The 20,326-nt window shown below is 40.8% G+C and overlaps 1 protein-coding gene across 6 annotated transcripts in view; it reads left to right on the top strand.

Moving 5' to 3' along the window:
• The first annotated feature begins 14,177 nt into the window (after nucleotides 1–14,177).
• The window catches only part of N4BP2 (NEDD4 binding protein 2), an 80,814-nt gene continuing 74,665 nt past the window's right edge, over nucleotides 14,178–20,326 (top strand). For 3 of the 6 annotated variants that reach the window (XM_032852952.1, XM_032852931.1, XM_032852921.1), the window contains exon 1: nucleotides 14,188–14,282. The gene's annotated coding sequence lies outside the window, so the exon portion shown is untranslated. Of the gene's footprint in view, nucleotides 14,283–15,346; nucleotides 15,472–20,326 lie in introns of those variants that run through there. The other 3 variants (XM_032852959.1, XM_032852967.1, XM_032852973.1) reach the window with 3 other exon arrangements.

The raw sequence follows: 20,326 nt of genomic DNA, 5'->3' as shown, positions 1-20,326 counted from the left end.
TTTAAAAAGATGAAATCTACTTAGACTTTAACATCTTAGCAAAGATGTTAGTTGAAAAAAATATATTAAAAACACAAATGAATAGTATATGGACCAGATACTGAAGACTAAAGACAAAAAACCCACACAAGTATTGTGCTGAGTAAATCTATTTCTCACATTGGTATGGGTTAACATTTCTCTAATTACTTTGTGTATATACTAGGATTGAACATATGAGTAAATATATTGTGGATAATGAGAGCCAGGTTTCTCATTGTTGGAGAAAGAAGAAGGTACAAATAAAGGAAGAGAAAAGGCTGGAAATAAACTTTGTGATCTGGAATCAATGGTGTCAGCAAAAACTGATGAATATATATATATTCATATCATTTATTCATATATATGAATAAATATGCATATATGCATTAATACACATACATGTAATTCCTTAGCTCTGTTCAATAAGAGGGCCTCTGTTTATTAAGATACTCTGGTAGCAATGAACACATCTAGCACCCAGATTGGCTCCTAAATGCCATTCTTTTTTTTTTTTTTAATTTTAAGATTTTTTATTTATTTATTTGACAGACAGAGATCACAAGTAGGCAGAGAGGCAGGCAGGGGGAAGCAGGCTCCCCGCTGAGCAGAGAGCCCGATGCGGGGCTTGATCCCAGGACCCTGGGATCATGACCTGAGCTGAAGGCAGAGGCTTTAACCCACTGAGCCACCCAGGTGCCCCAATGCCATTCTTTAATAAAGGGAACTAGGGGACTTCTTGGAAAAGTTGTTGATTTCAAGGAGCCTGGAATAGCTTCTGGCATAAGAAAATAAGGAAGTGCTTAAAAAAGGAAGTGGGCATGTCAAAAGAATGCAGAAACTAGCCTGAACGAGCTCCCAATGGCCAAAGCTGAACAATTTGAGAAATAAAACAATGATAATATTGAATTATGACCCATAGAATAAAATAAATATCTGTAAGTTCATACTGACACAAATATAATTAAACAAATAAACTAAGGAGAAGGTATAACTATTCCTCACAGGAGAATTCCAATTAGTAAGTGTAGAATGAATGAGGGAAATACACAATCTCTCTTAGGCAAACGCAACAGTAATAATTGTTGCAGGTAAGATCCACTGATGCGTGGTAGAATCAGTGAGTGACAATTCAAGGAGACACAGGATTTTCGCAAAATCTCCAAGTAACTTGAGATTTTTATCAATACAAAGGAAAAATAGTAGTTTTGCTACTTGGGAGATACCAGCTTAACCAAGTGATCAAGATTAAGACCACCAGTAGTAAGATGTATTGACATGATGTACCCTCTGATATGTACCCTCTGATAGGGTACAAAAGCCATTAAGGCAAAAACCAGTAAAATCTCAAGAATGTCTATAGTTTAGTTAATGGTATTATATGTTCACTTCTGTTTTTGATCATTATACCATGGTTATGCAAATTGTTAATATCAGAAAAAGCTTGGGTGAAGGATATACATGAACTCTGCACTATGTAGTTTTTCTGTAAATCTAAAACGATTTCAAGACAAAAAGTTAAAAAAAAAAAGAAAAAGAATGAAGGTGAGAGGCGGGATCTAGAGCACAGGGTAAAAGGCACTCCTGGTTAGGAGAAGGTATGACTCTCCCATGGAACCAAGAGAGCTGGTGGAAAGCATGAGTGGTCATGGAAGTAGGGTTACTGAATTGATATCAGGAAACTGGTGGGGTTCTTTAAGGGAAGACCAGGGTTGTCCCCTCAATGTCCACCACAGGGCTTGCCATAGAGCAGGGACAGAGCAAGTGTTTATTAAACTGAACAGGCCTGGATTTGAGACATGATTTCTAGATATGACCTTAGGCAAATTCTTTACTCTCTATTCCTCCATTTTCTCTGAAAATGGGGATGATAATCCCAACTGTTGAGTTAGAAATTAATATATATTTACCAAAGTCTATTTCCTTTTCTTCCTGGACATGTAGCTAGATATGCTTCAGCCTCCAATTATGTTAGAGGCTTACTGACTCACACATCACTGGCTCTCAATATATATTTGATGAAAGATCATAACTACTGAAATGTTCCATTATAAACTTTGTTGTGGGGACACCTGGGTGGCTCAGCCAGTTAAGTGTCTGCCTTCAGCTCAGGTCATGACCTCAAGGTCCTGGGATGGAGCCCAATGTCGGGCTCCCTGTTCTCAGGGAAACTGCCTCTTCCTCTCCTCCCTGCTCATGCTCTCTCTCTCCCTCAAATAAATAAATGAAATCTTTAAAAAACAAAACAAAACTTTGTTGTATTACCAGTTATTCTTTATCTTGGTCCAACATAGTATCTCGTCTGGCCATGGAGGTGGTTAAGACCAAATGAGGGGCACCTGAGTGGCTCAGTCGTTAAGACTTCGTTCAGGTCATGGTCCCAGGGTCCTGGGATCGGGCCCTGCACTGGGCTTCCTGCTTGGCGGGAAGCCTGCTTCTCCCTCTCCCACTCCCCTTGCTTGTGTTCCCTCTCTCGCTGTGTCTGTCTCTGTTAAATGAATAAATAAAATCTTAAAAAAAAAAGACCAAATGAAAATTTCCAATGGATAATTTGTTGTAAAGAATATGATTTTTACGCAGATCTAACTGCTAACAATTAATTCTTCCCTAATTATGAGTCATGGAAAAAAGCCGGGTATTCTTAATCCTCTGACATTGGATAGACCTGGAAGGAAATAACAGTTGTGGGAAATATTTACAGATTATTTCTTCCCTTCCCCCCCCCACCACTCATCTAATTTGAGGACACACTATTATTAGAAACAGTGTGAGGGTGGAGGGGTACGCTGTGGTTAGAGAATGGGAAAAAAGAATTGCAGCGAACAAAAACTTGCTCACCACTGAGGTAGGGTCCCCTGGGGTTGTAGTACCTTAGATTAAGCCATCAATGGTTTAGATTTTGAATCTCAATGTTTCTGGTTCAGTTAACACGGTCACATCACTTAGATGAATTAAATGAATCCACGGATTCTCATGCCAACCAATTTCTTGTGAGAATAATATGTAAATCAGAATGCTAATTTGCTAATTTATGATAATAAATTAAACCAAAGAGCAGATTGTATGTTTTATCAGTTGCTTGATGCACTTTCTTTGTAGGAAAATCTATATGGAAAGCCATATACTTATAATCAGAAAGTTTTCTAATAAAAAGGAATCTAGAGCAAGAAGAGTTAGATATGTAATTTTTTAAAAAAGATTTAATTTATTTATTTGACAGACAGAGATCACAAGTAGGCAGAGAGGCAGGCAGAGAGAGAGGAGGAAGCAGGCTCCCCGCTGAGCAGAGAGCCCAATGAGGGCCTTGATCTCAGGACCCTGGGATCATGACCTGAGCCAAAGGCAGAGGCTTTAACCCACTGAGCCACCCAGGCACGCCTAGATATGTAACCTTAAAGGCCAGGATTATCACGTTATCATAACTGAACACAACCATTTCAATGGTAGGGACAGACTTGTTCAGGGAGGGTTGCTTTTTCTCCACTGGTATTTTCTTTTATGTAGATTGAGCTGTGATGGTAATAACCCTTAGCTTCTCACTATTCCTTTACCCATCCCAGGAAAGAGAGAGTGATATCTGATTGGTAAATTTAGGAAGAATGACCTAGGCATCTCGCTTCATTCCTGCTCTTTTTCTTGAGTAAGTCGCACTCAGAGAGCACACACTTTTTTCAGGATATAAGACTTACTTGGTTCAGTGTGTTGCCCAGAGCCAACTTCTCCATTGGACACATTAGGATCAATGTCTAGGGTCTACCATACTTTCAGAGGTCTGTAAAATGTTTTAATTTAAAATCAGAAGGAAAAAAATGAACTTGTAGGTAAAAGAAAAAAATTAAGATTTTATTTATTTACTTGAGAGCGAGAAAGAGATAGCATGAGTGGGGGAGAGGCTGAAGGAGAGGGAGAAGCAGACTCCCACTGAGTAGGGAGCCTGAGGTAGGGCTGGATCCCAGGACCCTGAGATCATGATCTGAGCCGAAGGCAGAGGCTTCACCAACTGAGCCTCCCAGGCATCCCAGTCAAAGAAAATGATTAAGGGGAAAATGTTCAATATATAATAATACACACACACACACATATATTTATTTATACACACACTCAACATCTTCATTATCCATTCATCCATGAATGGACGCTTAGGTTGTTTCCATAGATTTGTTATTATAAATAATGCTGCAGTAAACAAAAGGGTGCATGTATCCCTTTGAATTAGTGTTCCTGTATTCTTTGGGTGAATACTCAGTAGTGAGATTGCTAGATCATAAGATATTTCTATTTTTTTAAGATTTTATTTATTTATTTGACACAGAGAGAGATGGCAAGTAGGCAGAGAGGCAGACAGAAGGAGAGGGGGAAGCAGGCTCCCCGCTGAGCAGAGAGCCCGATTCAGGACTCGATCCCAGGATCCTGAGACCATGACCCCAACCGAAGGCAGAGGCCCAACCCACTGGGCCACCCAGGCGCCCCAAGATATTTCTATTTTTAACTTTTTGAAGAACCGCCATACTGTTTTTCACAATGGCTGTACCAGTTTGCATTCCTACCAACAGTGTGCAAGTGCTCCTTTTTCTCCACATCCTTGCCAACACCTGTTGTTTCTTGTGTTGTTGATTTTAGCCATTCTGACAGGTGTAAGGTGATATTTCATTATAATCTTGGTTTGCATTTCTCTGATGATAAATGATGATGAGCATCTTTTCATGTGTCTGTTGGCCATCTGGATGTCTTCTTTGGAGCATGTCTGTTCATGTCTTCTGCCCACTTTTTAATCAGATTATTTGTTTTTTGGATATTGAGTTTTAAAAGTTGTTTATGTATTTTGGATACTAGCCCTTTATCAGATGATGTCATTGCAAATATCTTCTCCCATTTGTTTTGACTGATTGTTTCCTTCACTGTGTAGAAGCGTTTTATTTTATTTTATTTTGATGTAATCCCAAAAGTTTATTTTTGCTTTTATTTCCCTTGCCCCAGGTGGCATATCTTGAAAGAAGTTGCTATGGCTGATGTCAAAGAATTTACTGCCTATGTACTCTTCCAGGATTTTTATGGTTTCAGATCTCACATTTAGGTCCTTAATCCATTTTGAATTTATATTTGTGTCTGGTATAAGAAAGTGGTCCAGTGTCATTCTTCTGGGTGTTGCTGTCCTGTTTTCCCAGCACCATTTATTTATTTATTTATTTATTTTTAAAGATTTTATTTATTTATTTGACAGAGAGAGATCACAAGTAGGCAGAGAGGCAGGCAGAGAGAGAGGAAGGGAAGCAGGCTCCCTGCTGAGCAGAGAGCCCAATGCGGAACTCGATCCCAGGACCCTGAGATCATGACCTGAGCCTAAGGCAGCGGCTTAACCCACTGAGCCACCCAGGCACCCTCCAGCACTATTTATTAAGCAGACCATTTTTTTTTTTTTCCCATTGGATATTCTTTCCTGCTTTCTTGAAGATTAATTGACCAATAGTTATGGGTTTATTTCTGGATTTTCTATTCTGTCTCATTGATCTATATGTCTGTTTTTGTCAGTACCATATTGCTTTGATTACTACAGCTAATATACCTTGAATTCCAGAATTGTGATGCCTCTGGCTTTGCTTTCTTTTTCAAGATTGCTTTGGCTATTTGGGGTCTGTTGTGATTCCATACAAATTTTAGAATTGTTTGTTCTAATTATGTGAAAAATGCTGGTTGATATTTTGATAGGGATTGCATTAAATGTATAGATTGCTTAGGCAGGGGAGTATAGACATTTAAACAATATTTTTTCTTCCAGTCCATGAACATGGAATGTCTTTCCATTTCTTTGTTCATGAATTTCTTTCATCAGTGATTTATAGTTTTCAGAGTATAGGTCTTTCTCCTCTTTCAAACAGGTTTTTTGGCAGCAACCCATCAAAACAATGAGAAATTCCTATTCTCTATCATGAACGAATGTTCAATGAAGGACATGTTTTGAAACACCTACATCTATAGTGGACCCAAAGCAAAATCTGGAACTGTTTTACATATTTAAAGAGCACTTATGGAAACGCCTAGGTGGTTCAGTCAATTAAAGTGTCTGCCTTTGGCTCAGGTCATGATCCCAGATCCTGGGATTGAGCCCCCCATCTGGCTCCCTGCTCAGTGGAGGGTCTGCTTCTCCCTCCCTGTCTGTCCCTCTCCCCTGCTTGTATGCATGCTCTCTCTCTCATGCTCTGTCTCAGATAAATAAATAATCTTTAAAAAAAAAAACCACTTATGTTAGGTGACACTATTCTACTAAAAGAGCAAGTTGGAATTATGAATACCATTTTCCTAGGAAAATAATTATATTCTTAGTTTTTTCCTTACCTAGTTTACTTGATTAAAACCTTGTATCGGGTACCTGAGTGGCCCAGTTATTTAAGTGTCTGACTCTTGATTTCAGCGCAGGTCTTGAGTCCTGCACTGGGCTCTGTGTTCAGTGGGGAATCTGCTTCAGATTCTCTCTCCTTTTCCCTCTGCTTCTCTCTATTTGTGCGTGCTCTCTCTCTCTAGAATAAATATTAAAATCTTTCAACAACAACAAAAACCCCTGTATATTTGAGTTTTAGCTTTAAAGCAATTAAAATTTTGATTTTCAAAATGATTGAAAGGGCACCTGGGTGGCTCAGTTGGTTAAGCGACTGCCTTCGGCTCAGCTCATGATCCCGGAGGCCTGGGATCGAGTCCTGCATCAGGCTCCCTGCTTGGTGGGGAGTCTGTTTCTCCCTCTGACCCTCCCCACCTCTTGCTCTCTCTCTCTCTCTCTCTCTCATTCTCTCTCAAATAAACAATGAAATCTTTAAAAAGAAATCTAAAAGCCAATATTATTTTCCATTTCACTATCCTACTCCCCCTAGTAAAAATGACAATGATGATGCTTTATATGTACGTCTTACCTCAGAAAAATTGCCACAGTCTCCTTAAAGACGGGGGTTGTGTCTTTTACTTTTACAAGATCCCTAAATTCTCAAGAAATATTGGTTGAAGAAAGAATAGCTCCTGATATTTATTTAATGTTATTTAATTTTTCAATGGGATTTCAATGGATACAAATAAATTGTGCTGTTCTACCCCTTAATGTATACATGCAATTATTCTGACTTACTTTACAGCAGATATCATTTCATCATCCTGTTTAAATTCACCTTATATAAAAAGTGTAGAGGAGTGCCTGGGTGGCTTAGTCAGTTAAGTGTCTGCCTTCCACTCAGGTCATGATCCCAGGGTCCTGGGATCGAGTCCCAGGGTGAGGTTCCCTGCTCAGTGGAGAGTCTGCTTTTCCCTCTCCTTTTGCCCCTCCCCCGGCTCCTGCTCAGGAGCTCTCTCTCTCTCACTGTCTTTCAAAAAAAAAAAAAAAGTTATAAACACAAATGAAGCTTCTATGCTACAGTTCTTGGAATGTGCATTACAATACCAGGCTCATACAAAATACATTTAACTTCACTTGTAGGCTGTTTTAACTCTAGCAGACGCTTTACAAGTTCACTCGGGACCTTCTAGGAATTTCCCAAGTACTTCCCACCTTTTCAGTTCCGGGAAGGATGATGTAAAATAAATAGTACTATCCACATATTTGAAAAAATGCTAAAAGAAATGGATACCACTTCCAGAAATGTTTAGCTTCAAAGTGTTAAGTAGTTCTGGGTCTTAGAAATTTATATTTGAAAATGCTTAAATAATTGCGTTAGGATTGGTGTTCTTCTTGCTCTGTTCCCTAATGCTTTTCCTAAAATACAAATCAGCTTAAACCAAACCAACAAACTTGTCCTCAATCCTCAAACTCTCCTAATTAGCAAAATTCAAGAAGTTTCATGTTTCAGAAATGTTATCACCAAACATTCGCTGAGAAGTCTCAGCTCTTAGGCAGGATTGGAGAGGAAGGTCTATTAGGTGGAATGTGGCCCCAGGCCACAGTTTATATTTTGGCCCCAGGCCCAGGTTATATTTTCTACCATCAAACACTACTTTTACTTAGGGTGAAAATCTTTTAGAATGCCTGATGAGCTAGCCCTCTCTCAACTTGAAAGAGGTAAGTATTTTTTGTGTTTCTTTTTGTTTTCGTTTTTGTTTTTTTAAAAGATTTTATTTTATTTATTTGACAGAGAGAGAAATCACAAGTAGGCAGAGAGGCAGGCAGAGAGGGAGAAGCAGGCTCCCCGCTGAGCAGAGAGCCCGATGTGGGGCTTGATCCCATGACCCTGAGATCATGACCTGAGCCAAAGGCAGAGGCTTAACCCACTGAGACACCCAGGCACCCCTGTTTTGTTTTGTTTTGTTTTTTAATTGTTAAATAGTACAATCAGATTTTGAGAACCCAAATGGATTTCATTATAGAGAACATTACATTTCATTTTAACAAGCATTCACAAAAAACCTACTAAATAGTTAAACTCTGTTGGACACCACTATTAGAAAACACCTCAAGTTAACCTAGGCCCACAAAGGGGAGGTTTATTGTGATGAAAGGAATGTTTTAAGAGAAGCAAGGAGAGGGGCACCTCGTGGCTTAGTTGGTTAAGTATCTGTCTTCGGCTCAGGTCATTAGCCTGGGGTTCTGGGATCGAGCCCTTCCCTCAGCAGGCTCCCTGCTCAGCGCGGAGTCTGCTACTCTCTCTCCCTCTGCCCCTCCCCCTGCCTTGTGCGCTATCTCTCTCTCTCTCTCAAATAAATAAATACAATTTTAAAAAAGAAAGAAAGAAAGAAACTAAGGAGAGGGTTGCAGTTAGCCCCAGGAAAGACTACAACCAAATCGTCCATCTCTCAATCTGTCTTCTCTGCTTTGTCTGCTTCATTCTTTCCGGGAGAGGTTCCTTTGCTCCCCAGCCTTCTTGCAGAATATATCTGGCCCCAACTTCTGAGTTAATCCTCTAACAGGCTTAGCTGCACAAAGAAACTGAATCTCTCTAGAGTATTTTATTCTTACTAAAATGATATTTTTTAAAAATAGTAAATAGATTCTTTTGTTTCAAAAAGGTACAGTGAAAAGTCTTTCCAGCCCTTTTCTCTCTAGTTACCTATTTCTGTTTCTCCAAGGCAACCAATGGTACCAGTTTGTTCCAGCTCCTTCCAGACCTATTTTATGTATATGTGATAAAACACATTTATCTATCTCTATGTCTAGGTATTCTTCTCTCCCATTTTTCCCCACTAATGGCAGTATAACATACACACATTTTCACTGAGCAATTTATTCCAGAAATTGTACAGTATCGGCATTTAGAGAATGCCCTAGGATTTGACGTTGTAACATATTTTACCATTTCTGTGTTGATAAACATCTAGGTTTTCCCCTTTTTTTTGCTATTACAAATAATGTTGCAATAAAAACTGGAACACTCACACATTTAAGAGTAATTTTTCTTTTTTCTGTGAGCAATCTTTTTTATACATTGTCTATTTTTTTTCCTATTGGATTATTGGTCTTTTTCTTATTGATTTCTACATATTTATATATTAGAGAAATCAGTCATTTGTCTCCAATTTGAATTGCATTTTTTTCTTATTTATCATTTGATTTTACTAATGATGTTTTTTGTCTTCGTCCTAATTCTAAAATTCCCCAGGAAGGGCTAATTGGATAAAGACACATACTCTTGGTTAATTCACTGTGGCTGGGGAGATAGAGTCATTTTTTTTTTTTTAAATCCTGGAGTGCACTTTATGGAATGGGGGTAAATAAAACTAAGGGGAAATTGTGAGTGAGGAAGGTACCCTAAAAGGAGTCTACTAATTTCAATGTGTAAAGAACCCTTTTTAGTAACTGGGGATACATCTTCTTGCCTAGGGGAAGAGAGCTCACAGCTTAGGGAAGATACACAGTGACACATAGTCACCACTGCAATCGCTTAAAAGCGGATATATAAATTGCTGTGGGCATAGAAGAAGCAGCAGTTCATTAAGTTGGGGGTATCTGGGAGAACTTTACAGGAGAAAAGGAATTTGAGCCGGGTGTGTAAAAGACAGAAATAAGTGAAAATGAATGATTGCTGGCCAAGGGCTTAACCTCATCAAAAGTAGGTTACATTGGGAAATGTATGATTGTCACAAATGGAAGAGTAATGTGACTGACAGAAAGACGTCACCAGGAATGGCTATGGGATGTAATATTTCCTTATTGGTAAATGATACAAAATCTTCTAAGAGAGAGAGGTCACAAGTAGGCAGAGAGGAAGGCAGAGAGAGAGGGGGACGCGGGCTCCCTGCTGAGCAGAGAGCCTGATGCAGGGCTCCATCCCAGTACCCTGGGATCATGACCCCAGCCGAAGGCAGAGGTTTTAACCCACCGAGCCACCCAGGTGCCCCTAAATGATACAAAATCTTAACAGTTACGTAAAGCTGGAGCTACCACAATATGCTTCTGGACTGAAGCGTGGCTTCCTGTAAAAATCCCCCACAAAGACAGACTGTGGTCGCTATCATACCCACAGGATTCTCCCAGGCATGAGAAAGCTATCCTTGCCATACTGCAGTTCTGGTTCTCTTAGGGTTTTTTGTTTTTAATACTCTCTTTGCCAATCCCATCTCTACCCTTCCCTGTCAGCTTTGGAGACTGCCTCATGCCTGCCTGCCTACTCATGGAGAAATTAGGTAAAACGGATACATTTCTCAAGAGCATTCCTCAGTGTTTCTAGGCTTGAGGGTCCATTTGAAGTCCATATCTGTAGAATTAGTGGCAGGATTTGGATGTATGGACTGAGGGGCTGGGATTTTATCTTCAAACATATAAATGAGTGTTTCTTCCCAAAGCATGATATAAAATTTTATGCCCTGAAATACTCTCCATGGAAATATGTAATATGTAATGCTATTCCTCCCTTTCATAGTGTACCATGTCATATTAAAATCTCTCAGAATTTATTCAAAGGACAGAATTCAATGAGAAGCCTTCCAGTTTAAAAGAAAGGTATAATTTATTTACCCTTCATTTACAGATTTTCTCATACAGTGTTTCTTACAATTTTGAGAAAAGCTAAAATAAATAGTGGGGAGCCGTGAAGTTTCTGAGGCAGTCAGATTTCGTTTTTCATTAAGTTTTCACTCAGTCTGCAATGCCCTCTTTCTCCTTATTTTTTTCTTGTTTCAGTTTGCTTATTTTTGTTTTTTGCTTGCTTATTTTTTGTAATTGTTCTTCGATTTCTCAATAGTAGGTTGATTTTTTTTCTCTTCCTTCTGCCTCCCCACCCAGCTTTACCAACATACAATTGATAAAATTATACATACTTACGTGTGTACAACGTGATTTAACATATATTGTGAAATGATTAACACATCCATCACCTCATATGATTACCTTGCGGGGGGGCACATGTGCATAGAATACTTAAGATCTATTCTCCTAGCAAATTTCAATTCTCGAAAGTTATCTCCCATTAGTATATGTGGTTAGTATTCTATTCCTTCCCTCAGGATATTTGTTTCCTCATTTAAAAATATTTTATTTATTTATTTTTAAAGATTTTATTTGACAGATCACAAGTAGGCAGAGAGGCAGGCAGAGAGAGTGGGGGGAAGCAGGCTCCCCGATGAGCAGAAAACCCGATGTGGGGCTCGATCCCAGGACACTGGGATCATGATGGAGAGCTGAAGGCAGAGGCTTTAACCCATTGAGCCACCCAGGCGCCCCTTAAAAATCTTTTAAACACAACTTTATGCCTGCCGTTTATAGATAATTGCACAAAAAGTCATTTTTCTTCATGATTGAGCCCACTAATATTTGCAAATAATAGTAACTACTTTCTATTGAGTATTTTTACATGGTTTCATTATTTTAATTAATCAGAAAGTGAATATAATGAATGCATTGGAGAGATGAGTGAGTTTTAGAGGGCTTAAAGTAATTTTCCTGAAGTCACAGAGCTTGTAGCTCTTGTTAAGCATGGTAAAGCAATCCTTTATAAAGATAAGTCCACTGATACTTATTTACTTTAGATGACAGCAATATTACCCACTATCCAGTTTCCACTAGATTTAAAATTGAAAAATACAGGCGCTCCAGCATATGTTGGTCCTACTTTCTTTCAGTAGCTTTCTTGCAACGATGCTATTCTAGGGGTACCTGGGTGGTTGAATGGTTAAGTATCTGACTCTTGATCTTAGCTCAGGTCTTATCTTGGGGGCTTGACCTTGGGGTTGTAAGTTCGGCCCCACATTGGGCTCCACTCGGGTTGTACAGCCCACTTAACAACAATGGAACAATGTTATTCTAAGTTTAATTGGAATGAAAACAAGTATTTATCAGCTATTATGTACAGGAGGAAAAAGTCCCGAGACAGATTTTGATTTACCATATGCTGTGTTGTAGAGCAATGCTCACTCATTCTTTCATTCAGCAAATATCCACGGATTGTTTATATTGTACAAGGTTCTGAGGAATAAAAGATTGAATGGGGAATGGAATCTATCTTCAAGGAATTGATGAATTACTGAGGGAAATTATAAATATGTAAATAATTATAATTAAGCAGAATGCTGAGCCAAAATCAAAGAATGTGAAAGCAGAGATTATTTTTGATTGGGAGGAAATCATACTTATGTTCTAAACATAAATATAAACATCAGCAAGCAGGTTTAGTATTTAGTCATTAAATAGGCCAAAGATGGCTTTAGACAAATATAAAAGATTTACTTATGATGCATTGGCCATTTTATTTACAAAAATCCAAGACATTTTCTAAAAGAGAAACTATTATTTCCTTAAAGGTCATCTTTCATAGAAAGAAATGGCAGTGTTCATCTTACTTAAAGTATTAGGCTGTAGGCATTTAGTCATTCTTCAGATTCATCTGGCATTTTAGAGAATTAAAATATTTTAACAAACTGTAATGTAACCCATTGGAAGATTACAGAGAGCAGAGTGTGATCAAGAGTAGCAATTTGGTATTTAAGGTACATCAAGATACTCAACCATTCAAATATTCTTTTTTTTTCCCATTCAAATATTCTTAAATTTCTTCTTTGAAATGAAAAGATACATGATCTTAAATGAGAATGAGCATGATAAACAATCTATTTATCCAATGTTTTAAGCCAGTGCTAATGTCTCATCCTTTCAAAGATGTGTTGTACTTCTGCTATTGGTTTAGAATTTAAACCAATAAGGAAGGAGAACATTTTTATAAATATTCACAAAGGAAGGCTGGCATTGTGAATATTGAGTAAAGATTGCTTTGTTCTTCGTTTGAGTCTGATTTTCAGAATTTTGTAATATCGATGTTTTTCTCTTATTGGTGTAGGAAGCACTCATTTTTTAAAAAATTCAAGCTGGATAATGTCTTGGATTCAAATATATTTTCCAATGTTAAGAACACTATTTCTTATTGTTCAGGCAAGAAGTGATGAATCTTTTAACAGTGTTCAAAGGAAAATCAAGAATTTAAAATGTGTTTTTATTATCGTGGTGAACATACTTCATACGAACAAAATTGATACTAATTTGCTAGATTTGTTTGAAGTTCATAATTACTAGGGTTCTTTCATTTCTAAAGTGGCATATATCACTGTTATTAGCCTCTTTTAATGGCTGTTCAGAGGCAGAGTTAATGTTAGGTTCTCAGCAATAGCTATTTATATCTTGAGATTCTGGGTTCTTTATTAAAATTTTTGCTGTTTGAAATTTAATAAAAGCATTAGTAAAGATTTTGTATTGTAGTTTCTTAATTGGGACTCAAGGATCTCTAATAGAAAAAAATCATACAAAAGTAAAATTGTGTATTGTTGGTTTCATTAGAAAATTTACCATCCCGAGGTCTCTGCTTAAATATTTCTGATTCTTAAAAAAACCCCACTAGAATGTTTCCATTGAGTGTGAGTAGGTATTCCAATGAGAACCAGATGAAGATAAAAATTCACTTGAACTTTTCCCAATTTTCCACTCACTTTAAAGCAATTACTACAACATGGACAGTCTGCCTCTTCGACGAAAAGGAGTACTTCGTCAGGAAGCTGTTTTGTTTCTCTATGAAAAACAATGAAAGTGGAATAAAAAGCAATCGCAAGGGGAGTCGAACAGAACGAGAAAAAAAAAAAAAAAGGATCAGCACAACCACCATCCCCTGCAGAAAGCAAGCGTGAAAAATTCATGCACCTGAAAACACTGACTTCACGTCCCAACACAGAAGAAACAAACCAAAGAAAGGAGAGTTTAGGGGAAGAAACGGAGCAGGCGTAGGCGACAGGCTCATGGTACAGTGATCGCAAAAGGGAAGAAAACCTCGTTTTTTCTTGGCATCTGGAAACTGAAGCTCTAAGTGGAGGGCAAGGTCTGTGCCTGCAGTCCAGCACCGCAAACAAGCGCACGTTTCGGTGCTTCCGGCAGCGTGTTCGGACCCAAGTGGGCAGCGCGGGTTGGGAGCAGGCAGCCTCTGTCCCGGCCGCGGCCGCCGTCCACCCCTTTGTTTCCCCGCGGCGAGGCGGCCGGCGCGGCCCGGAAACCGACGCGGGCAGCGCCGCGCGCGCAACGGCGGGTTCGCGCGCCCGCCGCCGCCGCCGCCGCCGCCGCCGCCCCCGCCGCCGCGGCCCAGAGCCCCAAGTCAACAGCCCAGTGAGGCAATGCTGAGGCGGTCTGGCTCGCCCCGCTGTCCCTCCCAACTTGCCGCCGGGACCCGCGCGCTGGCGGGCCCGCCCCGGCTGTCATTTCCTCCCCCGCCTCGACCAGCACCGAGTACGACCTTGGGTTTCTGTCTTGCTTTTCGGGTTGGGAGCGTGCAGAGGGCTAGAAACAGCCGTGGTCTCCCGCGCCGCTTACTTCGGCAAAAATTTGGGGCCCCTTATCGATAACGTTCACGAGCTCAAAACAGCGCCCGCCTTCCCCGAAAACTCGACACTTGGAGAAGGGTTTGCTCCTCCCTGTGGCCGCTCCACCAGGAAAGGGGGAAACACAGGATTTCGGGGGAGCTTTTTGGTGGTGGTGTTGGTGAAGGCAGGGGTCCGATGGCAGAATCGGCCAGGCCGGGACTCGCTCTCCTGAGGGAGCGGGAGAGAGAGCGCCCGCGGGCCGGGTCTCCGGCGCCGGCCCCGCGGGGCGGGCCGATGCGCCACGGCGGACTCGGGGACGAACCAGAGGTCGCGGCGGGGAGCCGTAGGGTGTGTGGGGGGAGGCGGACGGCAGCCAGCCACCTGAACGACGTGGCAGCCATTCCCTACTTCCCGAGACCCCTCCCCACTCGGCCGCCCACCCGCCCTCTCGCGGCTGGCTGCTGCGAGGCTGCTCTTCCCGGACCGGACAGAGAGCGGCAGTGTCTGCCCGCCCGGCACTCGCCGCGCGTCCCCCCCCCCCCCGCCGCCCCCCCCCCCCCCCCCCCGCCCGGCGGCCGCCGCTGCTCGCCAGCCCAGCGCCGCGCCGGAGAGCGCAGTGGCGGCGGCGGGAAAGGGCTGCGGACCCGCGGCGCCGCGTCGCGCATTCGACGACGCGGCCCCGGCCTCGACGCCCTCCACCCGCTTTCGGAGCAGGTAAAGGCGGCGGGTGGTAGGCGGGGCGGCGGGTCCGGGAGGGAAGGGATTCCGGGGCCCCAAGCCGAAGCGAAGGGCCTGAGGCAGCGGCGGGCAGCGCTGCGACCGAAGCCCAAATCCCTGAACGTGGGGGTCGGCGCGGGGCCCGCGGGCCTGGCCGCCTGGACGGAAGGGAAGTGAGGCGTCGGTGAGAGGCGGGTCCTGGCGTGCCGCCGAGGCCGGGCGAAGGCGGGGGCCGCGGCCGCTTCCCCGGCCTCCCAGTCCCGGGCGGGCCTCCAGGCCCCAGACACACCCCTCTCGACCCCCCGGGGTTGCCTCCCTGTGGGTTCCCGCCGGGACTTGACCTCGTGCTTCTCCGAGCACCTTCGGCGTTTCCCAGGCGGAGCCTTCTCGGAACTTTGGGCCACCCTCCCGTAGTCCTAGCAAAGCCGTTTATTTACTCACTTCGTATCCAAACACAACCTCGCACTCCGCACGTTGATTTTGGACACCGTGGGGGAGACACCCCAGGTCCCTGGTATTTGTGCCTCTTTGACCCTCGTCCGCACCCCCCTCCCCCACCGCAACTTTGATCCTCTGTGGGATCTTGCCCGAACCCTTCTGTCATCCGGACCCTCTCCGAGCTGTCCCTGTGCAAATCCGTCTTCGATAGAGTGAGTCATCCGACCGGGGGCACAGTATATTCCTTAAGCTCGTTTGATTAAAACAGTAAACAGCCCCCCCCCCCCCGCCCACCCCAGAGAGCTAGAGTAATAAAGTGTAGATGCTAGATCTCGCTTGGTGTCGCTTTAAAGAATGTTCCTTTCCGCAACAGCCTTTAGAACTAGGAATCTGCAATTTGTGGCAGGGACAGGTTTGTACACATTCTCGCCATGCAGTGGTTGTAATGTCTCCATAGCACAGTTCCGACTTGCAGGCAGGATTGGCTGGTTTTTCTACACAACATCTTTAAGCCAATCAAGAAGCGCTGCTTGCCTGGAGACTGGTTAACTCAGAAAAGGTGGGGATTGGTTGAGCGCAGAGAAGAAAATCCTGGTGATGAACCTCGTCTCTGGAAAAACAATGACTGATTTGCAGATGCCTCTCTTCTCTCACTTAAAAAAAAAAAAAAATACCTTTTATCCTAGCATCAGGTTTTCGTTACGTTTTTATTATTTCTATGGCTTTTTCTCTCAAACACCGAGCTCTCTTTTGTAACTCGTTTTAACCATCCTTCAATTTTCAATGAAAGAATCCTTACATGCTTTTAAGAAATGTAAACGTCATGTGTTTTGATGCTCGGCGTGGTTCAGTTTTCTAACATTGTACGTTTTTAGAGGTCAGAAATTAAGTCCACAATTTCTAGGCCCTATGCTAGATAGAGCCTTTATCATTTAAGTGGTTGTGTTCGGACAGGGGGGCTGCAGTGGTGGAGATGGTGGGAAGAATAGGGAAGAAATGGCTGCTTTTGTACGAGGAGCCTACAATTTACTTCATGAAAAAAGACTACTATATTAACGGGGGGGGGGACCCCAACAAAACAGTGCAAAATCCCAGTGCAGAAACCCAGCATAAGGTACTGATGAAATGTCAGTCTGTGTACCTGTTGATTTTCATAGCTTTGAAGGGAAGAGTAAAGAGGACCAGGCGTTGGACGGAATAGAAAAAGTGGGCTTAAGTTATTACGGAAGAGTATTTTTTCTTTATTGAAGTAGGTATAGTATCTTGTACACAGTAGAGGCTAAATAAATATCAGTGTAGGTGCATGTTTTTTTAACTGTATGAGGATTTTCCTTCTTTTAAAATCTCCTTTTTTGGCTTCACGATTATCCGTGATTGTGGGTGCCTTTTGATACGCAAAACAGTAACCATTTAGTAGTCACTGTGAGTTTTAGGGAACAGCTATCCTCTTTGCCTTCCTTCCTTCAGCTTTTTATATGCAAACTCATGTTGTAAGTCTTGTGAAGAATAGGTCAGGCCAAATATTGGATCTTAATAGATCCCTATTAAATGCCTTTAGAAGTAGCTTTAGGAATTAAAGAAGAGAATGAATGTTTGGAAAAATATTTACCATGCCAGGCAATGAATAAGCCAAAAGTCATTATCAACCTAATCACCCTCATCCTTACAGTAATGAAAGTGGCTACCAATAATACCTGTTTGTATTTGTGCATATGTATATGAATGTATACATGTGTGTATGTGCATATATGCCAGGCACTGTTTTAAGCACTGTACATAGGCTACTGTATTTAATTTTCACAGTTCTATGAGATTTGCATTATTACTGGTACAATTTCACAGATGAGGAAACAGACAATATGAGAAATGCGAAGAAAGTTGTCCCAACATCAGCCAATGGGTATTTGGCAGAGCCAGGATTCTATCAGTTCTGGATCTTTCTGACCCCAAACCTTACTCTTATCATATTCTTTTTGTGGTCCTCTGAAACAAAACCTTCGATATCAAGTAAATCGTGACATTTCCGAATATCTACCATTCCTTGCATCAGTTATAAGGTGGATTATTTTATGTACATTTACAAAAACCCCCCAAAACCAAAAAAACTCCCAATTAACTGTGATAGGCCATTAATTTTAGGGTTGTCCTTACCACATAAAATGTAAAAATGTCTTAAAATTGATGAAATAAGTTATATTGGTTTGTCACATAAACATTTTTTTCCCTCTACATTACAGTCAGTTTGCTTATATAAAATCATATACAGATTTTAACATTACTCTGAATTTTGGTTTATTAAAGTTTCTTTTAAGTACCTTCCTACCCACTGAACTGAAGTTTTAAAATGTGTGTAGGTGGGCAGACTGTTGGAAGAATCTCAGCCTTGTTCTCCAGAAATTATTTCAGTAGTACATGTAGGTTCAGGTTAATTAATTTGTGCTATCCAAACTCACATAACTTTGAAAATTAAAAAAAATCGTTTTGTTAATTTCCATGGAGGTGGAAACTAGCCATGCCAGCTAGGTTTTTATGACTATTAGTGGAATTATTAGCAGGCAGAACCCACATGTTGCCCTTGACTGAGCACTGGTTCTGGGTGTACCAGTCTCACTAAACCCCACTAGACTGATAGTGGACACCATTTTTCTAAACATGGATTGTTCATATCCTTTGATCATATATTACATCAGTTTCTCTTAAAATGTTAAGAATGGTCCAAATATATGGTTATTAGCGTCTTTTTTTCTTGAAATATTTTTCTCTAGCTGTTTTTTTACTTTTTGGTTATTTTTATTTGTCAGAAGTTTAAAATGTTCATACATGAATCCATCATTCTTTTCCTTTGTCATTGTTTCACATTTTTTTTTTTTAACATTTTATTTATTTTCCAGAGAGAGAGAAAGTACATACAAGCAGGCAGAGAGGCAGGCAGAGGCAGCGAGAGAAGCAGGCTCCCTGCCAAGCAAGGAGCCCAATGCAGGACTCCATCCCAGGACCCTGGGATCATGATCTGAGCCAAAGGCAGCGGCTTAACCAACTGAACCACCCAGGCGTCCCATTGTTTCACATTTCTAAATTAAAACATTTCATTGTTCTACAGATGTGATAATCAGTTTTTTTCTAATATTCCTAAAATTAACTTTGTAATCAGAATTTAGGATAAATTCAAAGCATAAATTCATAATTCTAAGGTAATACCACCTTAATTGTTTTACAGATTATTATTAAATAATTTATCACTGTTAAAAACTTTAATCTTCGTGTTTTGGAAAGCCTATCTTATTACATGTAAATTTTGAGATATAGTTAGGACTTTTTCTGGATTCTTGCATTTTTTATAATAGTTCCTCAGTCTTTTATTGGACTTTTGTGATTGTACCATTTAATTTTATTGTTACTGTCATAGCATGCTTGGCTTGTTTTTTAGTGGGCTCCATGCGCAGTGTGGAGCTCAGTGTGGGGCTTGAACCCACAACCCTCAGATTAAGACCTGAGCTGAGATCAAGTGTTGGTCGCTTAACCCACTGAGCCACCCAGGCACCCCTTCATGGTATGCATTAGTATTTGGTAGAGGGAATTTCCCCATGTTACTTTCTTAAGAAAAACATTTTTGTACATCTTCTATTCATTAAATTTAAGAATTACTTTGGGAAACTGACATTAATGATACTTTATTGTTGTTCTGAAGCAAGGTTTCTTTTTAATTAATTAATTAATTAATTAATTATTTGAAAGTGGAGCCCAACATATGGCTTGAACTCATAATCCTGAGATTGAGACCTGTGCTGATATCAAGTCAGTTGCCTAACCAATTGAGCCATTCAGGCACCCCAAGGCAGGGCATCTTTTTAAAAAAAATTCTGTGTTTGAATTTTATATCTTCTGCCTAGAGTGTTTTATTGTTTTCTCGGTCCTCCTCCCCCTAACCTTGAACCTTTGATATATTTCTAATATACACTTAATGCTATGCTGAGCTCCTTCCTCCCTCCCTTTAGTAATTGAGCCTCACTGAATCTTCCTTTTTTTTTTTCCTGCTAACACTGGTCCCAACCTAATTACTTTAGGTATGTAAGTATTAAATAAATACTGGCATGAATAGAAGAGATATTTTACTTTTAAAAATATTTCTCTCTGTTACCATCTGTATTCTGATAATTCTCTGTCTCCAACCCGAAGCTCTTTTCCTGATAAGTGGACTCATGTATCATCTGTCTTCATGACATGTCCATTTGTATGCTATCATCGGTACTAAGCCTATCTCAAACTGTAGTCATTAACAACTTTCTGTCTCCTTTCCTCAAACCAAAAATACAGAACAGACTGTTTCTTCTCAGTCTTCTTTCTAGGGGAAGATTAAATGAGATAATGCATGTGTGTTAAAAATTCAGTAAATGCTAGAGATTGATAATAAAAA

This window comes from Lontra canadensis, unplaced genomic scaffold (assembly GCF_010015895.1).
Source record: "Lontra canadensis isolate GAN:19392208 unplaced genomic scaffold, GSC_riverotter_1.0 scaffold1, whole genome shotgun sequence".
NCBI classification, from domain to species: Eukaryota; Metazoa; Chordata; class Mammalia; order Carnivora; family Mustelidae; genus Lontra; species Lontra canadensis.
Note: the sequence above shows the minus strand (reverse complement) of the source record. Positions and strands in the feature narration are given on the sequence as shown.